General features: G+C 43.6%; 1 pseudogene; it reads right to left on the reverse strand.

Annotated features, from left to right (window-relative positions):
- Positions 1-633: 633 nt before the first annotated feature.
- The window catches only part of LOC137346285 (interferon-induced very large GTPase 1-like), a 109,204-nt pseudogene continuing 87,988 nt past the window's right edge, over positions 634-21,849 (reverse strand).

Below are 21,849 nucleotides of genomic sequence, written 5' to 3' on the forward strand. Positions count from 1 at the left end.
ATTACTCGGGAAGGTTAGACACTGATCCTCCAGTCACTGACTCTCTACACATATTACTCGGGAAGGTTAGACACTGATCCTCCAGTCACTGACTCTCTACACATATTACTCGGGAAGGTTAGACACTGATCCTCCAGTCACTGACTCTCTACACATATTACTCGGGAAGGTTAGACACTGATCCTCCAGTCACTGACTCTCTACACATATTACTCGGGAAGGTTAGACACTGATCCTCCAGTCACTGACTCTCTACACATATTACTCGGGAAGGTTAGACACTGATCCTCCAGTCACTGTCTCTCTACACATATTACTCAGGAAGGTTAGACACTGATCCTCCAGTCACTGACTCTCTACACATATTACTCGGGAAGGTTAGACACTGATCCTCCAGTCACTGTCTCTCTACACATATTACTCGGGAAGGTTAGACACTTATTCCCGGACACTGACTCTCTACACATATTACTCGGGAACGTTAGACACTGATCCTCCAGTCACTGACACTCTACACATATTACTCGGGAAGGTTAGACACTTATTCCCGGACACTGACTCTCTACACAGCTTTGTCCAGGTATTTGATTGTTATTAATGATGACACTGAGCTTGATTAAATCATTTGTTTTATTGATAAGCAGATGACAGCTGTTTATTTTTTATACCGTTTCATTGCGATTCATGTGATAAATTACACTTTATTCGTGGAGTGCTGAAACACTTGTAGCAAACATAGAAAATTCAGTTAAGTTGCTTTTCAGAAACCAAGCGTTTGTTTATTATGTAATTAAAATTCCAAACTATTGCAGTAAGAATTTCAGAATAAAATCTTCGGCATCATTGTTTTACACTATGATTTTAAAATTCATCTGCTCACTGGTTGAGAAACTCCTTTGAATCTATTAAATGGGCTGGAAAATTCATCAGACTGGAAGCTAACTCCAAGAACAAGGAATGACCTGGGGAATAGCAGTCAGGACACCAGCCGGGCTCGGTGGGTAAACACTCGGAGTGAAAGGATGAGGTGCTGCTTTCACAGCCCTTTGGGTTGGTACTAGGAGTGGGGGAGGGGAGGTGATGTAGGACTGGTAGAGCCCCATGGGTAGGTACAAGGAGTGGGGGAGGGGAGGTAGGTCTGGCAGAGCCCTGTAGATAGGTACTAGGAGTGGGGGAGGGGAGGCGATGTAGGACTTGTAGAGCCCCATGGGTAGGTACAAGGAGTGGGGAAGGGAGAGAGGGCTGGCAGAGCCCAGTGGGTAGGTAATTGGAGTGGGGAGGGGAAGGGAGAGAAGTCTGGCAGAGCCGTGTGTGTAGGTACTAGGAGTGGGGGAGGGGAGAGAGGGCTGGCAGAGCCCAGTGGGTAGGTACTTGTGATGGGGGAGGGTGGAGGGAAGTTGGGCTGTCAGAGCCTCCTCGGTAGGTACTCGGAGTGGGAGTAGGAGGAGGATGGAGGGAGGTAGAGCTGTCAGAGCCCCCTCGGTAGGTACTCGGAGTGGGAGTAGGAGGAGGATGGAGGGAGGTTCTCAGATTCCCATCCCTGAAACTAACACATTAAATGAACTCACTAATCTTCACATTGTATTTATCTTCAATGTCTCTTTCAACCTGATCCCAGGGTAATTTCCAACTGGAAATGTCTGCTGCTGGTTTTGCTGAGTATTTCTCAGCGAACTGTTTGTTGTATTTGTAGAAAACCAATTTCCAAAAGGCTGATGTTTCAATGCTGGTATCAGCAGGAATATTCCAGTGACTGTACCGCTCATTGACAGTTCTGTAGTTCTTGTAAGAAATCTGTTTCCAGTCGGTGTCTTTATTCCTGAAAGAGACATCACCAGCAACACCCATTGTACAATTCTCTGATATTAGTTTCTCAGTATTAATGTTTCTGTATCCACTGAGCCCTCTGCTCTGGTGATATTCAGCATTGTGCTGTGAGTGCTCCCTGTTTGTACAATCACACAGGACACCACAGAAAGGACACTGCTCCCCACAGCCACCTAACATTGTGTACAATTCACTGGATGGATCTATGGGGAGAGCAGTGATTTTCCCAGCAATATCCTTACCCCAATCTTTAACCCTTTCAGTTAGATTATTTTTACTGATAAAACTTTCAATTTCTTGTTTAAAGTTCAGTGGGTTAATCTTTTCAGACTGAAAAGTAACAGTTCCCAATGTCTCCTGTGGAATCTGTATCTCATCACCCAGTTTCTCTTTAACTGCCTGAATAAAACCGACCACTGAATTCTCATTATCTGGAGGTGTTATATCCTTGAGAGCTTCCCTCACCCGACTGATAATCCCCTGCAGAATATCCAGTGCGAGAGTGCACAGCAGAGGAACTTGTTTATCATGTGTGGCTGCACAGTGTTGTATAACTTGTTCCTCAAGCCAATCTTTTTCCAATGACACCGTGTGTTTTATATATCGGTAATATTCATCAGAACTGCCTGACTCCTTCAATTGGAGCATCAAAGCCACTTGGAAGTTTTTCCGGTATAAGAATTTCCCACCTTTGCAGTGGTATCTCATGTGCTGCACAATCTCCAATCCCAGTTTATTATCAACAGCTTGGATTATGGCCGGGATCAGGCAATTTTTACAGAACAGTTCTGCTCTCTGTTTGGTTTGATCTTTCTCCTGGTAAATATCCTTAAAGCTTTGACAGTAGGCTGCTTTCTCCTTGTCTAACTGTTCCAGGGGATCATTTCTCTTCCTGAACCTTGTGTGCATTTTTTCATATTTTATAACTGCAAATCCACAAATGTGAAGCTTAAAATCCACACTGAAACGTTCATTAAAAGTGAATGTCTGGTCCTGGTGTTTCTGGATTTTATCATCTATTACTTTCAGGAGTTCTCTGTAATGGTTAGAATCATAATCCTGCTCCCGGTCTGCGGTCTGCTTCACAAACTGTTTACACTCACTCGCCCACTGATCTACCAGCTGCTGGGCTCTTTCAATTACTTTGTCTTTTCGGTTTGTGAATCGATCAGTAAGATGTGCAGGAATGGACAGATGGTCTTTATTGATAGAAAACTCCAAGTAATTCAGCTCACACAGGTTTATCTTGTTAAGTTTTTGGTTGAGGAGCTTGGTGATCCCGGGCACATTCCAGTATAGACTCTTTTCCGTGTCCTTCATAATATTGGCTCTCTGTGGTGGAGAATATTTAAATGTTGAAATTGTTTTCTGCCACATATCCTCAAATGCATTCTCCAGTTGTGTTTCATTCATTTTCCTATTCTCCTGCCTACACTGTTGCAGAAGTTTATTAACCTGGTCTTCAATCTGACTCTGATACTTGGCCTTAATATCATTCAGTTCCTGCATAGCTCTCCTCCTCTGCACTGCCTCATCACACTTCCTGTCCACATACATTCCACGTTCAATGATCAGAGAGTCGATGCTGTAGACAAAATCCTCCCTGTATTTTTCAACAAGGTTTGAGTTATTGCTGATTGAATAATAATCCTCCAATTGTTGGAGAGCTTTTTCTTTCAATTCATTGAGAAATACATCCTGTTCTCTTTTCAAACTTTGAGCTACACTTTCTGGATCCAGTTCGGTATTAAAAATTTTGTTCTGTGCCTTTTCCATGAAGGAATGTATCTCTTTCCTCAGTTCCCACTCCAGCTCAGTGTATTTGACAGAAAGTTCCTTGTAAGCTTCAGCTACCAAACTGTTCCGGAAACTGAAGATGAAATTTTCATATTTCACTGCGTTCCACAGGGATTTGGTCCACTGGATAAACTCAGAGATGGTCGATGTTCTCTCTTTAATTCTCTTCTCTTTCAGATTCTCAAAAATCCTTTTTTTCAGCTCAAACACCTTGTGACTGTAGCCGGTATTAACAGCTGCCATGGGAGGATTCCCGTGCCACAGGCCTGGGATATTCCAGTTATTTTCCATCGCGTCGTACTCCAACACATCCGAGAACTTGGTGAACTGTCCATCTTGTTTTTACATTTTAGCCGCTGCTCGTGTCATCACATCCAGCTGTTCCAGCAGATGTTTGCGGCCTGCGATATTCTGATCATGAGCAGACACATCACTCACATTCTGGTGAACAAAGTAACAAACTGGCCTTTTCCCCACTTCTCTCATTCGTATAAATGCATGGACTGCTATCTGCAGCACGTCCTTCATCTCTGTGGAGTTTTCCATGGCTATATTTACTAATGTTACATCACTTAACCCGATCACCAGGGTGGCGAGCTCATTGTCATGTTCATAGCTGTTATCAATGTTTGATAGTTCTGGTGCTTTCAGCCCCTCAGTGTCGATCACCATGATGTACCCACAGCCCAGCTCAGTCTGCAGATCCCCTGTAATCTTAATGAGCTGCATGAAGGCCCCACGAGTACACCGACCACTGCTCACAGCAAACTGTAAACCAAACATGGTGTTGAGAAGTGTGGACTTGCCTGTGCTCAGCAGACCCAGCACAGTCAGTACAAACACACGGGTCTCTCTGCCAATCCTCTGTTCAACTGCCTCCAGTACATCAGTGATCCACTGTAAAGGGATGTTGGAAACATGTCCATCAATGAGCTCCAGAGGGAACCCATCCAACATCAGATCAGCAGCAATGTGGGGTAACTTTTGTACAATGGATTTCTCTTCCTCATCACAATTATTCTGGTTTATCAACGTTTCATAGATCAGCCCGATTTCTCGCATGAAATGTTCGAGTCCAAGGGAGCTGGTAGTTATCTGTTGGTCTAATTCCTGTAACTGCTTGTTGGTTGTTGAGTCTTTCTGCTTCTTTGCCTGTTCCTGTGATTTCTGATACAAAGCTTTGTAATCTTCACGTAAAACAGAGAGAATCTCTCTTGTTCTGGAATCTAACCCGAATTTCATCCATTTCAGGAAATATTCCCTCTCCTTCCTGTCTATCAGGGCTGTAATGAATGTTTTCATATCAGCTGATATAACTTTCTCTCGTTGCTCATTTCGCAGTTTTCTCTTCTTTTCCTCAAGTTCATTACAATATGTTTGTATCGACTTTTCATCTCCCTGTTCTGGACGACATTGTTGTTTTTCTATTTTGGAAATCTGTTGCCAAGTGAAACCCTGAAAAGACATATTTTCTGATTTGTATTGACTAATGGCCTCTCTTTTAATAGAATTATAAATGTTTTCAGACCTTGCTTTGCCTTGTGAACACAGCTTGTCATCCTCATCTATTACAATTCCCATGTCTCTTGCAGTTACTGTCATTTCCTCCAAACTCTTGGTGTCCTGACCAGTCTTCTGTTGTTGGGTTATTTCCAGGGCTTTATTCAATGTGGATCGCAGTGTCTCAGTAAACTCTGCATTATTTCTCTTTCCGAGTGATAAAATTTGATTCTTTTTAAACTCTGAGGAATTAATGAAGTCCTTTAAGTGTTCTTTAGTCTCACCGCTCACACTGCTCCCAGTAAGCACTATGAATGTACTCGCTGGAGACTGGCCGAGGGACTTCAGCTCTTGCTTAAACTGCTGTCAATATTATCAATAAAAATAAAAACAGCTGAAGAGACATTTACCAGAAATTGAAGCTGTGTGTAGAACTCTTTAGCATCACCTCGAAGGTTTAATATCGTCATTGGTTCTGGGAAAAGATCCAGTTCCTCACTCCCACTGGGCAGGTACCAGCACAACTCGACAAGACCAGCAGAAATCTTGCGAGGTAGATTTCCACACTCCATATGGTGATGGATGAAGATGTTGTGATGTTGCTGGGAGGGACTGAGGACTTCATTTAGAATCATAGATTTAGAGATGGAACAGGAACCGAGTCTAATAAAGGAAAAGGTCGGAATGCTGGCGGTCACCATGTTTGTTTCCTTAAAGCCTGCACTTTCTGGGAGTGAGAGTGGGCGCCATTTCTTGACGATGGAGCGCAGGGCCCACAGTAGGAAGGTGCAGCCCTTGTTACCAACAGGCAGTAATTCTTTTGGGCCTCCTTATCTCGAGAGACAATGGATACGCGCCTGGAGGTGGTCAGTGGTTTGTGAAGCAGCGCCTGGAGTGGCTATAAAGGCCAATTCTGGAGTGACAGGCTCTTCCACAGGTGCTGCAGAGAAATTTGTTTGTTGGGGCTGTTGCACAGTTGGCTCTCCCCTTGCGCCTCTGTCTTTTTTCCTGCCAACTACTAAGTCTCTTCGACTCGCCACAATTTAGCCCTGTCTTTATGGCTGCCCGCCAGCTCTGGCGAATGCTGGCAACTGACTCCCACGACTTGTGATCAATGTCACACGATTTCATGTCGCGTTTGCAGACGTCTTTATAACGGAGACATGGACGGCCGGTGGGTCTGATACCAGTGGCGAGCTCGCTGTACAATGTGTCTTTGGGGATCCTGCCATCTTCCATGCGGCTCACATGGCCAAGCCATCTCAAGCGCCGCTGACTCAGTAGTGTGTATAAGCTGGGGGTGTTGGCCGCTTCAAGGACTTCTGTGTTGGAGATATAGTCCTGCCACCTGATGCCAAGTATTCTCCGAAGGTAATAGAGGCAATGCAAACTGGCACAGGGACATCTTCAATATCAGCTCCTGCTGGAGGAATGGGTCAGCACAAAGGAAAATAGACACAATGATATCCAAGGGATGGTATAAACCTTCACAGTTTTCATCCTGACAGAGAAAATCCAACTCATCTGATTCTGACTGATTTTGTGTGTCAGTTGGTTTGTATTTCAAGTTTCTTGCCTCTGAATTGACCATCATTAAATTCCGGAGAAAATATCCTGGAATATCCTGAGGTGAATTGGGCGATTTATTTTCAAGTGTTTCAGTGTTTATGTTAAGGATATCGCTCAGGGACAACTTCTTGTTTTCTAACCCCAGCTTGGTTAAGAATTCTGCATTATTGTTGTCTGGATTACGTTTTACTGTATTTACATCAGAAACATTGTTTGTAGGAATTGCAGTGTCTGTTTGGACTGAACTCTGTTCTTGTACAGTTGTGGCTTTGTTACCTTTCACTGGGTCATGTGGACTTGCTCCGACCTGTGACTCTCTCTGAAAAGTCTCTGTTTTGATCTGTGGGTTGGATTCAGTCAGCTCCCGGTCCACATTATCCATGGTTTGTAGGTGATGGAGTGTGGGATCGGTTTCCAGAAATTGTTGCGCTGAAACTAATTAAAATATTAAACAAGTAAACTAGACAATATTTGAGAAAAGTGTAACAGTGGACATTAATCGGCAAATAATTTAAATATTATTTTATGAAACTTGGAATCTCATTGGTTTGCTCTCCTTTCCCAGTGTTCATATGGAATAGTTACTGTGGTTTTCTGTTTTATCTGTTTCTATGGATGAGAGTACGGAGCTTTCATTTGGAAACTCTTTTTAACCACATGTTACACACTGAGATGTGACAGCTTCTGATCTTTATTGTGGGACATTCCTGTATTCCAGAGTTGGGATGTTCTTGTTATTCGTCCCAACCTTCAAGCTGCACTCTGACCAGGATCTTTTGCCCTTCCTGGGCCCATGAACCCCAATCACCAGTATTATGGTCCTGTGGTATTTCTTTCCAGGAATATGCGGTTTGCCTTTAAGGCTCACAAAGGATCAGTATTGCTTTGAGAACCAGCAAGCCTCAGGAGTTATAGGAAGGTGCATTTTCGTTGCCTTAGAAACAGCCATTTGGAGACTGTGATTCAAAGGGTTCATTCTCGTTCCCATAGATACAGACACTGGGAGTGAGTATTCAGCAATACATTTGTTACAATTCAATTCTGAACTGGCTTTTCAGTTGATGTCAGTTTTGTTCTAACAGAGGACACACAGCCAGATAGCTGTAGTGCTTAGCACCTGAAAAAAGAGCTCCAAACCATTTAAACTGAAGGAAGAGAATTTTAGTCTGTTTAATTATTATCTCAATATTCTAAAAAAAAGTCAAGCCAAAACAGATCTCTGATAATTTGAACTGAAGGAAGGGAAGTTAGACTGTGACAATCTTTTATCTCTCAAAAGCTCTAAAGTCAGATTGATTCTATTGAAAGTGTTTGCATGCCATTAATTGTTGAAACTTGCTGGAGAAGAAAAGCGACATTCTGTGAGGGATTCAAGTGACATTCGGTGAGGACTTCAAGCAACATTGGACTGTAAATTTGCAAGGACTCTAATTTTTTCTATTTTGAATGTTGTTTATATCTTAGTGTTTAAGAATTTTTAAAAATTAAACAGCTAATTTGTTGACTTAAAGACACCTGGCTTCGTTAGCCTCATTCGAGGGTTAATAGATGGTACAATTTGGCTGGGTCTTTAATTTGGAAAGTTTAAAAATGATATATTAGGTGATCTGAAGAGCAACGGGACTGAATTAACAGTGTGTTTCTCCCACCACAATCAGAATAATATATTTTGATGGGGGGCTTTGACTGGAGCAGTTGGTCGTAACACCAGGCTCTGTGAACTGGAGATTCTCACACACTCCCCACTCCCCTCAGTTCCACACTGGAAACAGTGAGGGGGAAAAGGGGAGATAAACTACCCAATTCCAGTCCCTCCAATCCCCCCACTCAACTCAGCACCACACTGTGAACATTGAGGGGGTAAAGGGAGGGGAAACTACCTGATTCCACTCCTCCAATCTCTCCCACATCCCTCAGTATCATTTTAGGAGCAGTGCGGGAGTAAAGGGAGGAGAAATTACCCAGTTCCAGTCCCTCCAATCCCCCACTCCCCTCAGTACCACACTGGGAACAGTGAGGGGGTAAACAGAAGGTAAACTATCCAATTCCAGTCCCTCCAATCCTCCACTTCCCTCAGTACCACATTGGGAACAGTGAGGAGGTTTTTCGTCTTTATGTTTCTGCTTCCCAGATGTTGGAAAGAATCACACTTTAATCTTTGAAAAAGACTGGAGTCAGTCTGGTGCTGTAATGCGCCTATATCAGTATAACTGTCAATATAAATAAAGAAGATTATCATCCGACTTGTGGAAATAATCTCAATGCATTTTTAGAATCTTTTATAATTTATATTCTTTTTTTATTTACTATGATTCACGGTACTGCTTGGGTGGTAAGATGTTGTGCCTCCACCTTGTAGATTTGCCATTTATTGCTCTCAGTGGTGAGTTGGCATGCTGTAAAGGTGATGTTGTGTCACTTGCTGGTGATGTTGTTAATGTTGTCTCGCTGGATAGTGATGTTTCCGGTGTTGATGATTTCTGTTCCAGCTCAGGTGTAGGTCGAATATGGATTCTGCTCCTTCTCATTTGGTTACTGGTTTCAGTCTCAATGATATATGATCTTGGAGTCTCAGCTTCACTGATAACTTTTGTTGGGCTCTAGGTTTTCATGATTGGATCCTGTACGTGTACAGTTTGTCTTTTCAACAGTTCGGGTCGGGATTTAGTATACTTGTTGAAGTGTTGCTCTCCTTCTACTTGTGCTTCAGTGAGTTGTTGTCTCACTTCCTCTTGGTCACATGAAGGATGTATTTTGCTTGGCAGAGTTAACTTATATTTTCTTCCATTTAACAGCTCTGCAGTTGATTTCATGTCAGCCTTGAGAAATGTGGATCGGAGTGACAATAACGCCAGGTTTGGGTCTTCTTTTGTCTCTTGGTATTTTACAAGTTTTCTTTTGACCTTCTGGATGTGTCTTTCCATAAATCCATGTTCCTGTGGGCATTGTGGTGATGAGGTGATGGTGTTGAACCCATACTTGTCAGTGAATTCCTTAAATTCTCTGGATGTAAATTGGGTGCCATTGTCACATATTAACCTTTCAGGAATCCCTTGCTCAGTGAACAGAACTCGTATCGCTGAGATTATTGTTGTGACTCTCAAGTCTTTCATCTTCCGGATAAAAGGGAATTTTGAGTACTGGTCTGCGACTGAGATACCATTCTTGATTGTGTGAATAAATTGATTCCTACAGTATGCCATGGTCTGGGTGGTACTTCAGTAGCTATCATCTCCTCTTTCTGTTGTGAGTTTCTGTGCATCTGACATACATTGCATGCAGACACCATATTTTCAATATCTTTGTATATGCCTATCCAGTACACAGCTGATCTGTCTCTGAGCTTACACTTCTCCATTCCTATGTGGCCTTCATGTATCTTTTGGAGAAGTTCTTCCTGCATTGTTTTGGGTTGGATTATTCTGGATCCAGCCAGCAGAACACCATCTTCTAGTGAGATGTCATCTCTGATAGACCAGTCCTGCCGTATTGCTGTCTGTGTGTGCTGTATCTTATCAGGCCATCCCTGGATCACTTGCTGAGATAGCGTCTGTAACTCCTCGTCTTTGCTGGTCTCATCTCTAATTTGACTCAGTTTGGGTGGTGTTACATTCACTAGGTGATGAATCTTTATACCTGGGTCTTCTATCTCATGTTTCTCCTGTGGTGACAACCGAGATAGGGTGTCTGTCAGCACCATTTCTCTTCCTGGCTTACATTTCAGAGTGAAATCATAACTCTGAAGCCTCAAGAGTAACCTCTGCAAACTTGCTGGTGATTTACATAGATTTTTCTTGTACAACTGCTCCAGTGGACAATGATCACTCTCCACTGTGAACTTCCTCCCATAGAGATATGTGTGGAACTTCTCACATCCATACACGACTGCCAAAAGCTCTCTCTCCATGTTAGCATATCTAGTCTCAGCTGATGTCAGAGCTTTGGATGCAAATGCTATTGGCTTTCCCTCTTGTACCAGGGCTCCTCCCAGTCCTTTTGTGGAAGCATCTACTTGTTGAGGGACAGGTTTCTTTCTGTCATAATATGACTTCTCAACTCTCTCATATCTCTTGAGACTTCCATCCCCAAGATGACTGAGATTCTTTCAGGACTCGGCTTAACTCCGTCAGGTGTGTACACCATTCCGAAGAACTGGCATTCTGTCACTTTCACAATGTATTTGTCTGTGTTTAGCTTAATCCCAGCTTTTCTGGTTCTGTCCAGGGCTTTATGTATATGATTGTCATGATCTTTTCCATCTACACCATATATCCAGATATGTTCAGCTATGTCGACTGCACCTTTGCATTCCATGTAAGTCTCATCAACTTTCTGTTGGAACACATCCTGGCTCACTTTGAGGCCAAAGGGTAGACGCAGGAATTTGTACCGTCCAAAGGGGGTGTTGAATGTTGTCAACAGTGAAGATTCTGCGTCAAGCTTCACATTCCAGTAGCCATTTCTGACATCAAGTTTGCTGAAAACTTTTGCCCTTCCCAGTGCTGGTGTGATTTCTTCCAATGTTGGAATAGGGTAGTGATCCCTCTTTATTGCTTGGTTAAGATCTTTGGGATCTAGGCAAATTCTAAGCCGTCCATTTGGCTTCTCTCTCACCACGATAGAATTCACCCAATCTGTCGGCTCTGTGACTCTGATGATTACCTTTAATTTCTTCCATTTCTCAGTTCATTTCAAGATTTCCTTTTCGTTCCATTGGTACTTTACATGGGGGATGAATCATTGGTTTCATCAATGGGTCAATAGTGATGTGATACTCAAAGTCTTCGAAGCATCCAACTGTCTCATCAAAACACTCTGGTTACATTTGTACCAGATCTTCTTTGCTTCTGATCGGAGGACACTTTTCAACAGGTGTATGATCTTCAACCCTCAGTATTGCCTCCTTCACCCCATGGTTTACTGAGATAATCTGCAGCTCTTCACAACTGCTCAACCCCAGGATAGCTGGACCATCTGTTTCTGTGACGTTGAACATACAGTTAACATCTTTTCCTTTTGAGTGTCCCTCTGATTTGGATTGATCCAAGCTGTTAAATCTCAGTTCCCCGTATGCTGTTAGCATGATGTTGTTTGGTTTCAGAGCACCTTCACTTGGATAACCATTTTTCTCCAAATTTTCAGGAAAGATCTTCTGGTATAGTCTGAATGGGGTGATGTTACTCTGCACTCCATTATCAATCTTCACCTTTAGATTTATTGTTGTGGTCTTGTTTCTCACCCTCTTCCTGATCTGAATGGTTGTGTGAATTTCTTTTCTCTGACAACTGCCACATCCAGACATTTCGTGCAATTCTATGATTCCTATGTCTATCATGTTCTCAAACCCACCATCATCTTCCAGGATGTCGATGTTTGGGTTTCTTTCACTATTCCTTCGTCCTGTTACTCTGGCTCTGATGACTCGTCTACCAACTTCCTGCCTTGTTCTGCACATCTTTTCCCAGTGATTAGTCTTTCCGCAAGCTCTGCAGATTGATCCATATGCTGGACATTTCCGTTTATCTGTCAATTCATGTGGTCGTCCACAGCTCCTGCACATCTTTCTCTCTGTTTGGTGGACATTCTTTAGATGTTTCACTGCATTGACCCTGCTGCCTGTCTCTTGGCTTAACTGAAGGCTGGCTATTTGGGAGGTCAGAGTCTTCATCTGTCTGCTCGTGGCTTCATGTGCTCTGGCAGTGTCTACAACCTGCAATATTGTGAGCTTGTCCTGTCCGATTAGAGCTTTCTGTACTTCAGGATGTGCAGAACTCCAAATGAGCTGATCTATCAGCCGTTCATCTGTGTCCTTAAATTTACATTTTCTGGCTGCATTTTTCAATCCTGCTACAAAATTGTCAGTAGGCTCACCTAGTTTCTGTCTGAAGCCTTGAAATTCATATCGGTATATCTGATGATTTGATTTTGGCTGGAGCTAGGTGCTGAATCTTTCAGAAATTTTGTCTGGCTTTCTGCTGTCCTCTTCGCTTAGGTCCCAGCTGTTAAATAAATTTAATCCTTTATCTCCAGCGCACAGAAGGATATAGCTGACCCTCTCCTCTTCACTAGTGACTTTTAGGAAATTACTGAATGCCAAATTGCACTTTTGTTTGAACTTCTCAAATGCCTCTATGACATCATCAGCTCCCCAACTCATTATGGGCTGCAGCAGTGCATTCATTCCTGTCCCGGCTGACATTTCATTCTTTGTTTTTTGAGTTTTCGCATGAGTCATTCAGTTTTTCTGTATCTCTGGCATTAATTTCAGTCACTTTTCTCAATATGATGCTTTCAAAAATGTTGTAGGTTTACCCACAGACACTCATTGCCACCATGTTTCATCTTTATGTTTCTGGTTCCCAGATGTTGGAAAGAATCACACTTTAAACTTGAAGAAGGCTGGAGTCAGTCTGGTTTAGTCCAGTACCATGCACTGTACTATAGTTCCTAACACTTTACAGATAGTATAATATATATACATATATAACAGGGGGTAAAGGGAGGGTAAGCTACCCAATTCTAGTCCCTCCTATCCTCCCAGCACCCCTCAGTACCACACTGGGAACAATGAGGGGGTAACGAGAGAGTAAATTACCTCATGTCAGTCCCTCCAATAACCCCAGTTCCCTCAGTACCACACTCGGAACAGTGAGGGGATAAAGGAGGTTAAACTACACCATTCCAGTCCCTCAGAATCTCTCATTTCCCCCACCCCCTCAGTGACACACTGGCAATGTGAGGGACTAAAGGGAGGGTAAACTACCCAATTGCAGTCCATCCAATTCCCACCACCACCTCAGTATCACACTGGGAACAGTGAGGGGGTAAAGTGAGGGTAAACTACCTAACTCCAGTTCCTCCAATCCCATGACTCCCCTCAATACCACATTGGGAAGTGTCAGGTGGTAGTGGGAGGGTAAACTAATGAATTCCAGTCCCACTGAATCACTCAAATCCCTCAGTACAACACTGAACTGTGAGGAGGCATAGCATGTGTACACTACCCATTCCATTCCCTCCACTACATACTGGGAAGAGTGAGGTGGTAAAGAGAGGGTAAATTAGCAAATTTCAGTCCCTCCAATCCCCCCACTCCCCTCAGTACCACACTGGGAACAGTGAGGGGTTAAAGGGAGGGTAAACTATGTGTATAAAAGGGTGGGGAGTTGGATGGGGTACAGTATGCGTGTGAAAGGGTGGGGAGTTGGCTCGGGTTCAGTGTGTATGAGAGTCAACTGCGCAGAGTAGAATGTGGAAAAGTGTGCGTGTGAAAGGGTGGGTAGTTGGATGGGGTACAGTATGCGTGTGAAAGGGTGGGGAGTTGGATGGGGTACTGTATGTGTGAGAGTCAACTGCGCAGAGTAGAATGTGGAAAAGTATGCGTGTGAAAGGGTGGGTAGTTGGATGGGGTACAGTATGCATGTGAAAGGGTGGGGAGTTGGCTCGGGTTCAGTGTGTGTATCAAATGGTTGAGAGTTGTAAGGGGTACACTGTCTGTTAAAGGATGAGGAACTGAATGGGTGTTAGTGTGGGGAGTTTGATGGGGTATATTGTGAGTGTGAATAGATGGGGAGTTGGATGTGGTATAGTGTGTGTATGAAAACATCGGGAGTTGCATGGGGTACAGTAATTGTGTGAAACTGTGGATAGCTGGATGGGGGACAATGTGTGACTGAAAGGGTGAGGAGTTGTATGGGGTACAGTGTGAATGAAAGGGTGAGGAGTTTAATGTAGAACAGTGTGTGTGTGTGAAAGAGGGGGGAGTTGGACATGGTACAGTGTGAGTGTGAATGGGTGGGGAGTGTGATAGGCGACTATGTGTGTGTGAAAGAGGGGGGAGTTGGACATGGTACAGTGTGAGTGTGAATGGGTGGGGAGTGTGATAGGCGACTATGTGTGTGTGAAAGAGGGGGGAGTTGGACATGGTACAGTGTGAGTGTGAATGGGTGGGGAGTGTGATAGGCGACTATGTGTGTGTGAAAGAGGGGGGAGTTGGACATGGTACAGTGTGAGTGTGAATGGGTGGGGAGTTGAATGGGGTACAGTGTGAGTGTGAATGGGTGGGGAGTGTGATAGGCGACTATGTGTGTGTGAAAGAGGGGGGAGTTGGACATGGTACAGTGTGAGTGTGAATGGGTGGGGAGTTGAATGGGGTACAGTGTGAGTGTGAATGGGTGGGGAGTTGAATGGGGTACAGTGTGAGTGTGAATGGGTGGGGAGTTGAATGGGGTACAGTGTGAGTGTGAATGGGTGGGGAGTTGAATGGGGTACAGTGTGAGTGTGAATGGGTGGGGAGTTGAATGGGGTACAGTGTGAGTGTGAATGGGTGGGGAGTTGGACATGGTACAGTGTGAGTGTGAATGGGTGGGGAGTTGAATGGGGTACAGTGTGAGTGTGAATGGGTGGGGAGTTGGACATGGTACAGTGTGAGTGTGAATGGGTGGGGAGTTGAATGGGGTACAGTGTGAGTGTGAATGGGTGGGGAGTTGAATGGGGTACAGTGTGAGTGTGAATGGGTGGGGAGTTGAATGGGGTACAGTGTGAGTGTGAATGGGGTACAGTGTGAGTGTGAATGGGGTACAGTGTGAGTGTGAATGGGTGGGGAGTTGAATGGGGTACAGTGTGAGTGTGAATGGGTGGGGAGTTGAATGGGGTACAGTGTGAGTGTGAATGGGTGGGGAGTTGAATGGGGTACAGTGTGAGTGTGAATGGGTGGGGAGTTGAATGGGGTACAGTGTGAGTGTGAATGGGTGGGGAGTTGAATGGGGTACAGTGTGAGTGTGAATGGGTGGGGAGTTGAATGGGGTACAGTGTGAGTGTGAATGGGTGGGGAGTGTGATAGGCGACTGTATGTGTGTGTGAAAATGTGGGGTTGTGGGACGTGGTACATTGTGTGTGTGTGTGAAAGTGTGAGTAATTGAATGGGGTACAGTGTGAGTGAAATTGTGGGGAGTTGTTTGGGGTACAGTGTGCGTTGTCATGATCCTGTCTTTTTTTTCTCTCTGGACATCCTGTCCTTCCTAAATGACATGTACCCTTCAATATTCAGGTCCCAATCTATGTCATCATGCAGCCATGTCTCTGGAATGACTATCAGTTAGTGCAAATAGAAATAAGTACGATCAATTCACCTGATTTGTTTTGAATGTTACGTTTAGTTTTCTCCTTTTATTTCTTTGGTAGGCTCTATCCTTGTCTGCTGTATTACTCTTCGATTTGTAATCACTGTCCCTTCCTGTCACAGTTGTTTATCATTTCCCATATCAAAACCTTTCTCTCATCCCTGATCACTACTCTTTGATCACATCTTCCCAAATTTGATCCCATTCCCCCACTATTCAGTTTAAAACCCTCTCCACTTCCCTAGTTACGCGACTCGCTAGAACACTGGCTCCAATACGGTTCAGGTATAGACCGTCCCACCGGTACAGCCATCACTTTCCCCAGTACTGCTGCCAGTGCTCCACGAACCAGAACCCACTTCTACCACACTTGTCTCTGAGCCACGTATTCATTTCTCTATCCTTATTTTCCCTCTGCCAATTTGAATGGGGCTCAGGTAATAATTCAGTCAGAGTTACACAGCACAGAAACAGGGCCTTCAGCACATCATGTCTGTGCTGGCTATCAAGCACCTATCTATTCTAATCCTGTTTTCCAGCACTTGGCCCGTAGTCTTATCTGTTATGGCATTTCAAGTGCGCATCGAAATACTTCTTAAATGTTGTGAGGGTTCCTGCCTCTACCACCCCTTCAGGCAGTGTGTTCCAGATTCCAACCACCCTCTGGGTGAAACAAATTTTCCTCAAATCCCCTCTAAACCTCCTGCCCTTTTGTCTTAAATCTATGCCCCCTGGTTTTTGACTCCTCTTCATATTGACAATGCAGAACCTCTTTCCTTGTTCTTCCTATGTCATTGGTACTGACATGGACCACAATAACTGGATCTTCCCGCTCTCACTGTAAGCTTCTCTTCAACCTGAGTAGATGTCCCGAGCCTGAGCATCAGGCAGACAACACAGCCTTCTGGACTCTCACTCTTTACTGCAGAGTACAGTGTCAATCTCCTTAACTATACTGTCCACTACTACCACTACATTCCTTTTTTTTCTCCCTCCACTTGAATGGTTTCCTGTATCATGGTGCAATGGTCATTCTGCTCATCCACCCTGCAGCCCCCACTCTCATCCAAACAAGCTGAAAGAACAACAAACCTGTTGGACAATTGCAAAGGCTTAGGCTCCTGTATTCCTGCCCACTGGGTCCCCTTACCTGCCTCAGCTGCAGTCACACTCTCCTGTCCCTGACCACTGACCATATCAGTAGACTCTATCCTAATGGGTGTGACTGCCTCCTGGTACAAAGTGTCCAGGTAACTTTCCCCCTCCCTGATGTCTCACAGTGTCTGCAGCTCAGACTCCAGTTCAATGACTCTAAGCCGAAGCTCTTCGAGCCACAAACAATTACTGCAGACATGTTTGCCCTGGATCACACTGACATCCAGGAGTTCCCACATGCTGCAGCCGTGACACATCACCTGTCCTGCCATCATTCATGTCTTTTAATGAACTACTTCATTATTTTATTCAATTATTTATTTTCCTTTTTTTGATCTACTATATTAACATTACCACGAGTTCCTGTACTGCATTCAAACTTAGGAATAGAATAAACTTTAACCAGTTACAAGATACTCACCAAACAGCTAGCTTCTTCCCCTGTAGTAGAGTAAGAAACAAATTTGGTACACTCACCAAGGCTGGCTTTCTGTTTCCTTGCTCTCGCTGGTGATTTTGAAATCAATCTGTTGTCAATCTCTGATTTTTTTCTCCCACACTCCTCCCGCTGCTCTCGCTCCAATCTCTGATGTTTTGCTGCGCTTTTTAAATTTCCGCTCTGCTGTCGCTGCTGTCTCTCCAGCTGCTCACCTTTTGGACAAGGATACAGTGTGTGAGAGAGGTTGGGGAGTTGGATGGAGTACAGTGTGTGTGTGAAAGGGTGGGGTGTTGAATGGGGTACGGTGTGTGTGTGTGTGAAAGGGTGGGGATTTGGTGGGGTACAGTGCATGTATGGAACGGTGGGAAGTTGGATCGGCTACAGTGCTTGTGCGATTGTGTGGGCATTTAGATGGTGTATAGTTTGTGTCAACGGGTGGGGTGTTGAATGGGGTACAGTGTGCGTGAAAGGGTGAGGTGTTGGATGGGGTTCATTTTGTGTGTGCGCGTGCGTGTGTGAAAGGGTGGGCATTTCAACCAGGTACAGTGTGTGTGTGTGAAAGGGTGGTGAGTTGGATGTTGTACAATGTGTTATAGAAATGGTGGGCAGTTCAATGGGTTACAGTCTCTGAGAATGTGTGGGGAGTTGGATGAGGAACAGTGTTTGCGTGAAAGGGTGGTGAGTTGGATGTGTTAAAGTGTGTGTGTCTGGGTGCTGAACTGGAAGGTCTACAGTGTTTTTGTGAAAGGGTAGGGCGTTTGATGGGGTAAAGTGCATATTTGTAAGGGTGCTCAATTGGATGTTGTACAGCGTGTGTGTGAGAATGGCTGGGTAGTTGGATGAGATACAGTTTGTGTGTGAAAGGATGGGGAGTTGAACACAAGAAATTGAAGCACATTCCTCAATTCCCTGAGAGACAAAATCTGTCCATCCCAGCCTTACATGTATTCAGCTATGGAGCATCAATAAACCTCTGGGGTAGAGAATTCCAAAGATTCACAACCCTTTCAGTGAAGTAATTTCTCCTCATCTCAGTCCTGAATGATTGACCCCTTATCCTGAGACTGTGTCCCCATGTTCTAGATTCCCCGATCAGTGGAAACAATCTCTCAGCTTCTACCCGATCAAGCCCTTTCAGAATCTTGTATGTCTCAATTAGATCACCTTTCATTCTTCTAAACTCCAGAGAATATAGGCCCAGTTTACTCAGCTTCTCATCATAGGACAACCCCCTCATCCCAGGGACCAATTTAGTAAATCTTTACTGCACTGCCTCCTGTGAAAGGAAATACTTTCTTAAATGTGGAGACCAAAACTGCACACAGTATTCCAGGTGCAGTCTCACCAAAACCCTGTACAATTTTAGTAAGACTTCTTTATTCCTGTAATCCAATGCCCTTGCAATAAAGGCTAACATGCCATTTGCCTTCCTGATAGCCTGCTGTATCTGCATGTTAACTTTGTGTATTCCTTATACAAGTACCCCCAAGTCTATCTGAACGTCAACACTTACCAGTTTCATACCTTAAATATTCTGCTTTTCTATTTTTACAACCAAAGTGAACAACTTCACACTTCCCTACATTATACTCCATTTGCCATCTTGTTGTCCACTCACTTAACTTGTCTATATATCTTTGCAGCCTCTCTACATCCTCCCTGCAACAGACCTTTCCACGAGCTTTGTATCATCAGCAAACTTAGATATATTACTCTCTGTCTCTTCATCTAAGTCATTAATATACAACGTAAATAGCTGAGGTCCCAGGACTGATCCTTGCGGCACCCCACTATTCACTGCCTGCCACCTTGAAAACGTCCCATTTATGTGCACTCTCTGCTTCCTGTCTGTTAACCAGTCCCTTATCCATGTTAATATATTATCCCCAACACCATGAGCCCTTATCTTGCCGATTAATCTTTTATGTGGCACTTTATCAAATGCTTTTTGAAAATCCAGGTTTACTACATCTACTGGTTCCCCTTTATCTACCCTACTAGTTACATCCTCAAAAAACTCTCATAAATTTTTCAAACAGGATCTCCCTTTTGTAAAACTATGCTGACTTGTTCTAATCACACTATGCTTTTCTAATGCAATGTTAAGACTTCTTTAATAATAGTTTCCAGCATCTTCACAACGACTGATGTTAGGCTAACTGGCCTGGCGTTCCCTGTTTTCTCTCTACCTCCTTTCTTGAAAAGCGGTGTAACATTTTCCAACTTCCAACCTGATGGGACTATTCCTGAATCTACGGAATTCTGAAAAATCATAGCCAGTTCATCGACTATCTCTGCAGCTATCTCTTTTAGAACCCTAGGATATAGGTCATCTGGTCCCGAGGACTTGTCAGATTTTAGTTCCTCAGGTTGCTCCAATACTTTTTCTTGACTGATCTCAATATCCTTAATTTCCTCACTCTTTTTAGCCCCTAGGTTACTGCTTATTTCTGGTATGGAACTTGTGTCTTCTACTGCGAAGACAGACACAGAATATTTGTTCAATGCCTCTGCCATTTCCTCATTCCCCATGATGATTTCTCCTGTCTCTGCCTCTAATAGGCCAATGTTTACTTTAGCTACTCTCTTCCTTTTTATGTACTTTAAAAAGCTCTTACAATCTGTTTTTATATTGCTGGCTAGTTTCCTCTCATATTCTATTTTTTCCCTTTTTATCAAATTTTTGTTCATCCTTTGCTGGTTTCTAAAACACTCCCAATCCTCAGACTTGCTACTATTTTTCATAACACTGTGAGCCACTTCTTTTAGTCTAATACTCTCCTTAACTTCCTGAGTGAGCCACAGATTGGTACTTCTGGACGAGATTTTGTTTTTTAACAGAATGTACTTCTGTTCAGCCCTTTGAATTGTTTCTTTAAATGTTTCTCACTATTCATTTACTGCCATACCTTCCAATCTATTTACCCAATTAACCTTAGCCAGTTCTCCCCTCCATTTTTGTGAATGAAAAGCGGTTTCCACTGGTGTGCCACAGGGCTCAGTGTTGGGTCCCTTGCTGTTTGAGGTATATATTAATGATTTGGACTTAATGTGGGAGGAATCATTGGGAAATTTGCTGATGACACAAAAATTGGTTGTGTAGTTGAGTGGGGGAAAAGTGGCAAATGGAATTCAATCCAGAGAAGTGTGAGGTAATGCACTTGGGGAGGGCAAATAAAGTGAGGGAATACACAATAAATGGAAGCATATTGAGAAGGGTTGAGAGGGCTGGAAGAAGTGAGAGAAGTGCATGTCTACAGGCCCCTAACGTTGGCAGGACAGGTCGATAAAGTGGTGAAGAAAGCCTATGGAATACTTTCCTTTACTGGCCGAGGTATAGAATACAAAATCAGGGATGTAATGCTGGAAATGTATAAAATGCTGGTTAGGCCACAGCTGGAGTATTGAGTACTGTTCTGGTCACAACATTACAGGAAGGACATAGTTACTCTGGAGAGAGGGCAGAGGAGATTTACAAGAATGTTGCCAGGGTTCGAAAGTTGCAGCTATAAGGAAAGATTGGATAGGCTAGGGTTGTTTTCTTTCGAGCAGAGGAGGCTGAGGGGTGACTTAATTGCGGTGTACAATATTATGAGAGGGCTAGATAGAGTAGACAGGAAGGATCTGTTTCCCCTAGCAGAAAGAACAATTACCAGAGGGCACAGATTTAAGGTGATTGGTGAAAGGCTTAGAGGGGACATGAGGAAAAACTGATTCACCCAACAGGTGGTGGGTGTCTGGAATTTGCTGCCAGGAATAGTGGTGGAGGCAGAAACCCTCAATTCTTTTAAAACATACCTGGACATGTACCTGAAGTGCTGTAACCTGCAAGGCTATGGACTAGTACTGGAAGGTGCAATTAGATTGGGCGGATAGTTTTTGGATGGCACGGACACAACGGGGTTGAATGGCCTCCTTCTGTGCTATAATTTTTCTAAGGTTCTATGGTTCTATACCTTCGTAATTGGCTTTATTTAAGTTTAAGATTCTTGTTTGTGATTGAAATGTGTCACTTTCAAACTTAACATGAAATTCAGTGGTATTATGATCACTATTTCCCAGTGAATCTTTTACTCTGACATTGCTTATTACACAACATGAGATTTCAGACAGCCTTATCCCTAGTTGGTTCTACAATGTATTGCTCCAAGAAACTGTCACAAAAGCTTTCTAAAAATTCATCTTCTAGACCATTGTTACCAATTTGATTGTTCCAGTCTATACGCAGATTATAATCCCCCACAATTAATGCATTACCTTTTTTACATGCTCCAATAATTTGTTAAATGTTTTGTCCAATATATAACTACTGTTAAGGCGCCTGTAAACTACTCCCACCAGTGTTTTCTGACTCCTGCTATTCCTAATTTCCACCCAAACTGATTCTACTTCCTGATCTTCTGAGGTAGATCCCTTCTTATTAAAATACAAGCAAAATAC

This window comes from Heterodontus francisci, chromosome 29 (assembly GCF_036365525.1).
Source record: "Heterodontus francisci isolate sHetFra1 chromosome 29, sHetFra1.hap1, whole genome shotgun sequence".
NCBI lineage: Eukaryota > Metazoa > Chordata > Chondrichthyes > Heterodontiformes > Heterodontidae > Heterodontus > Heterodontus francisci.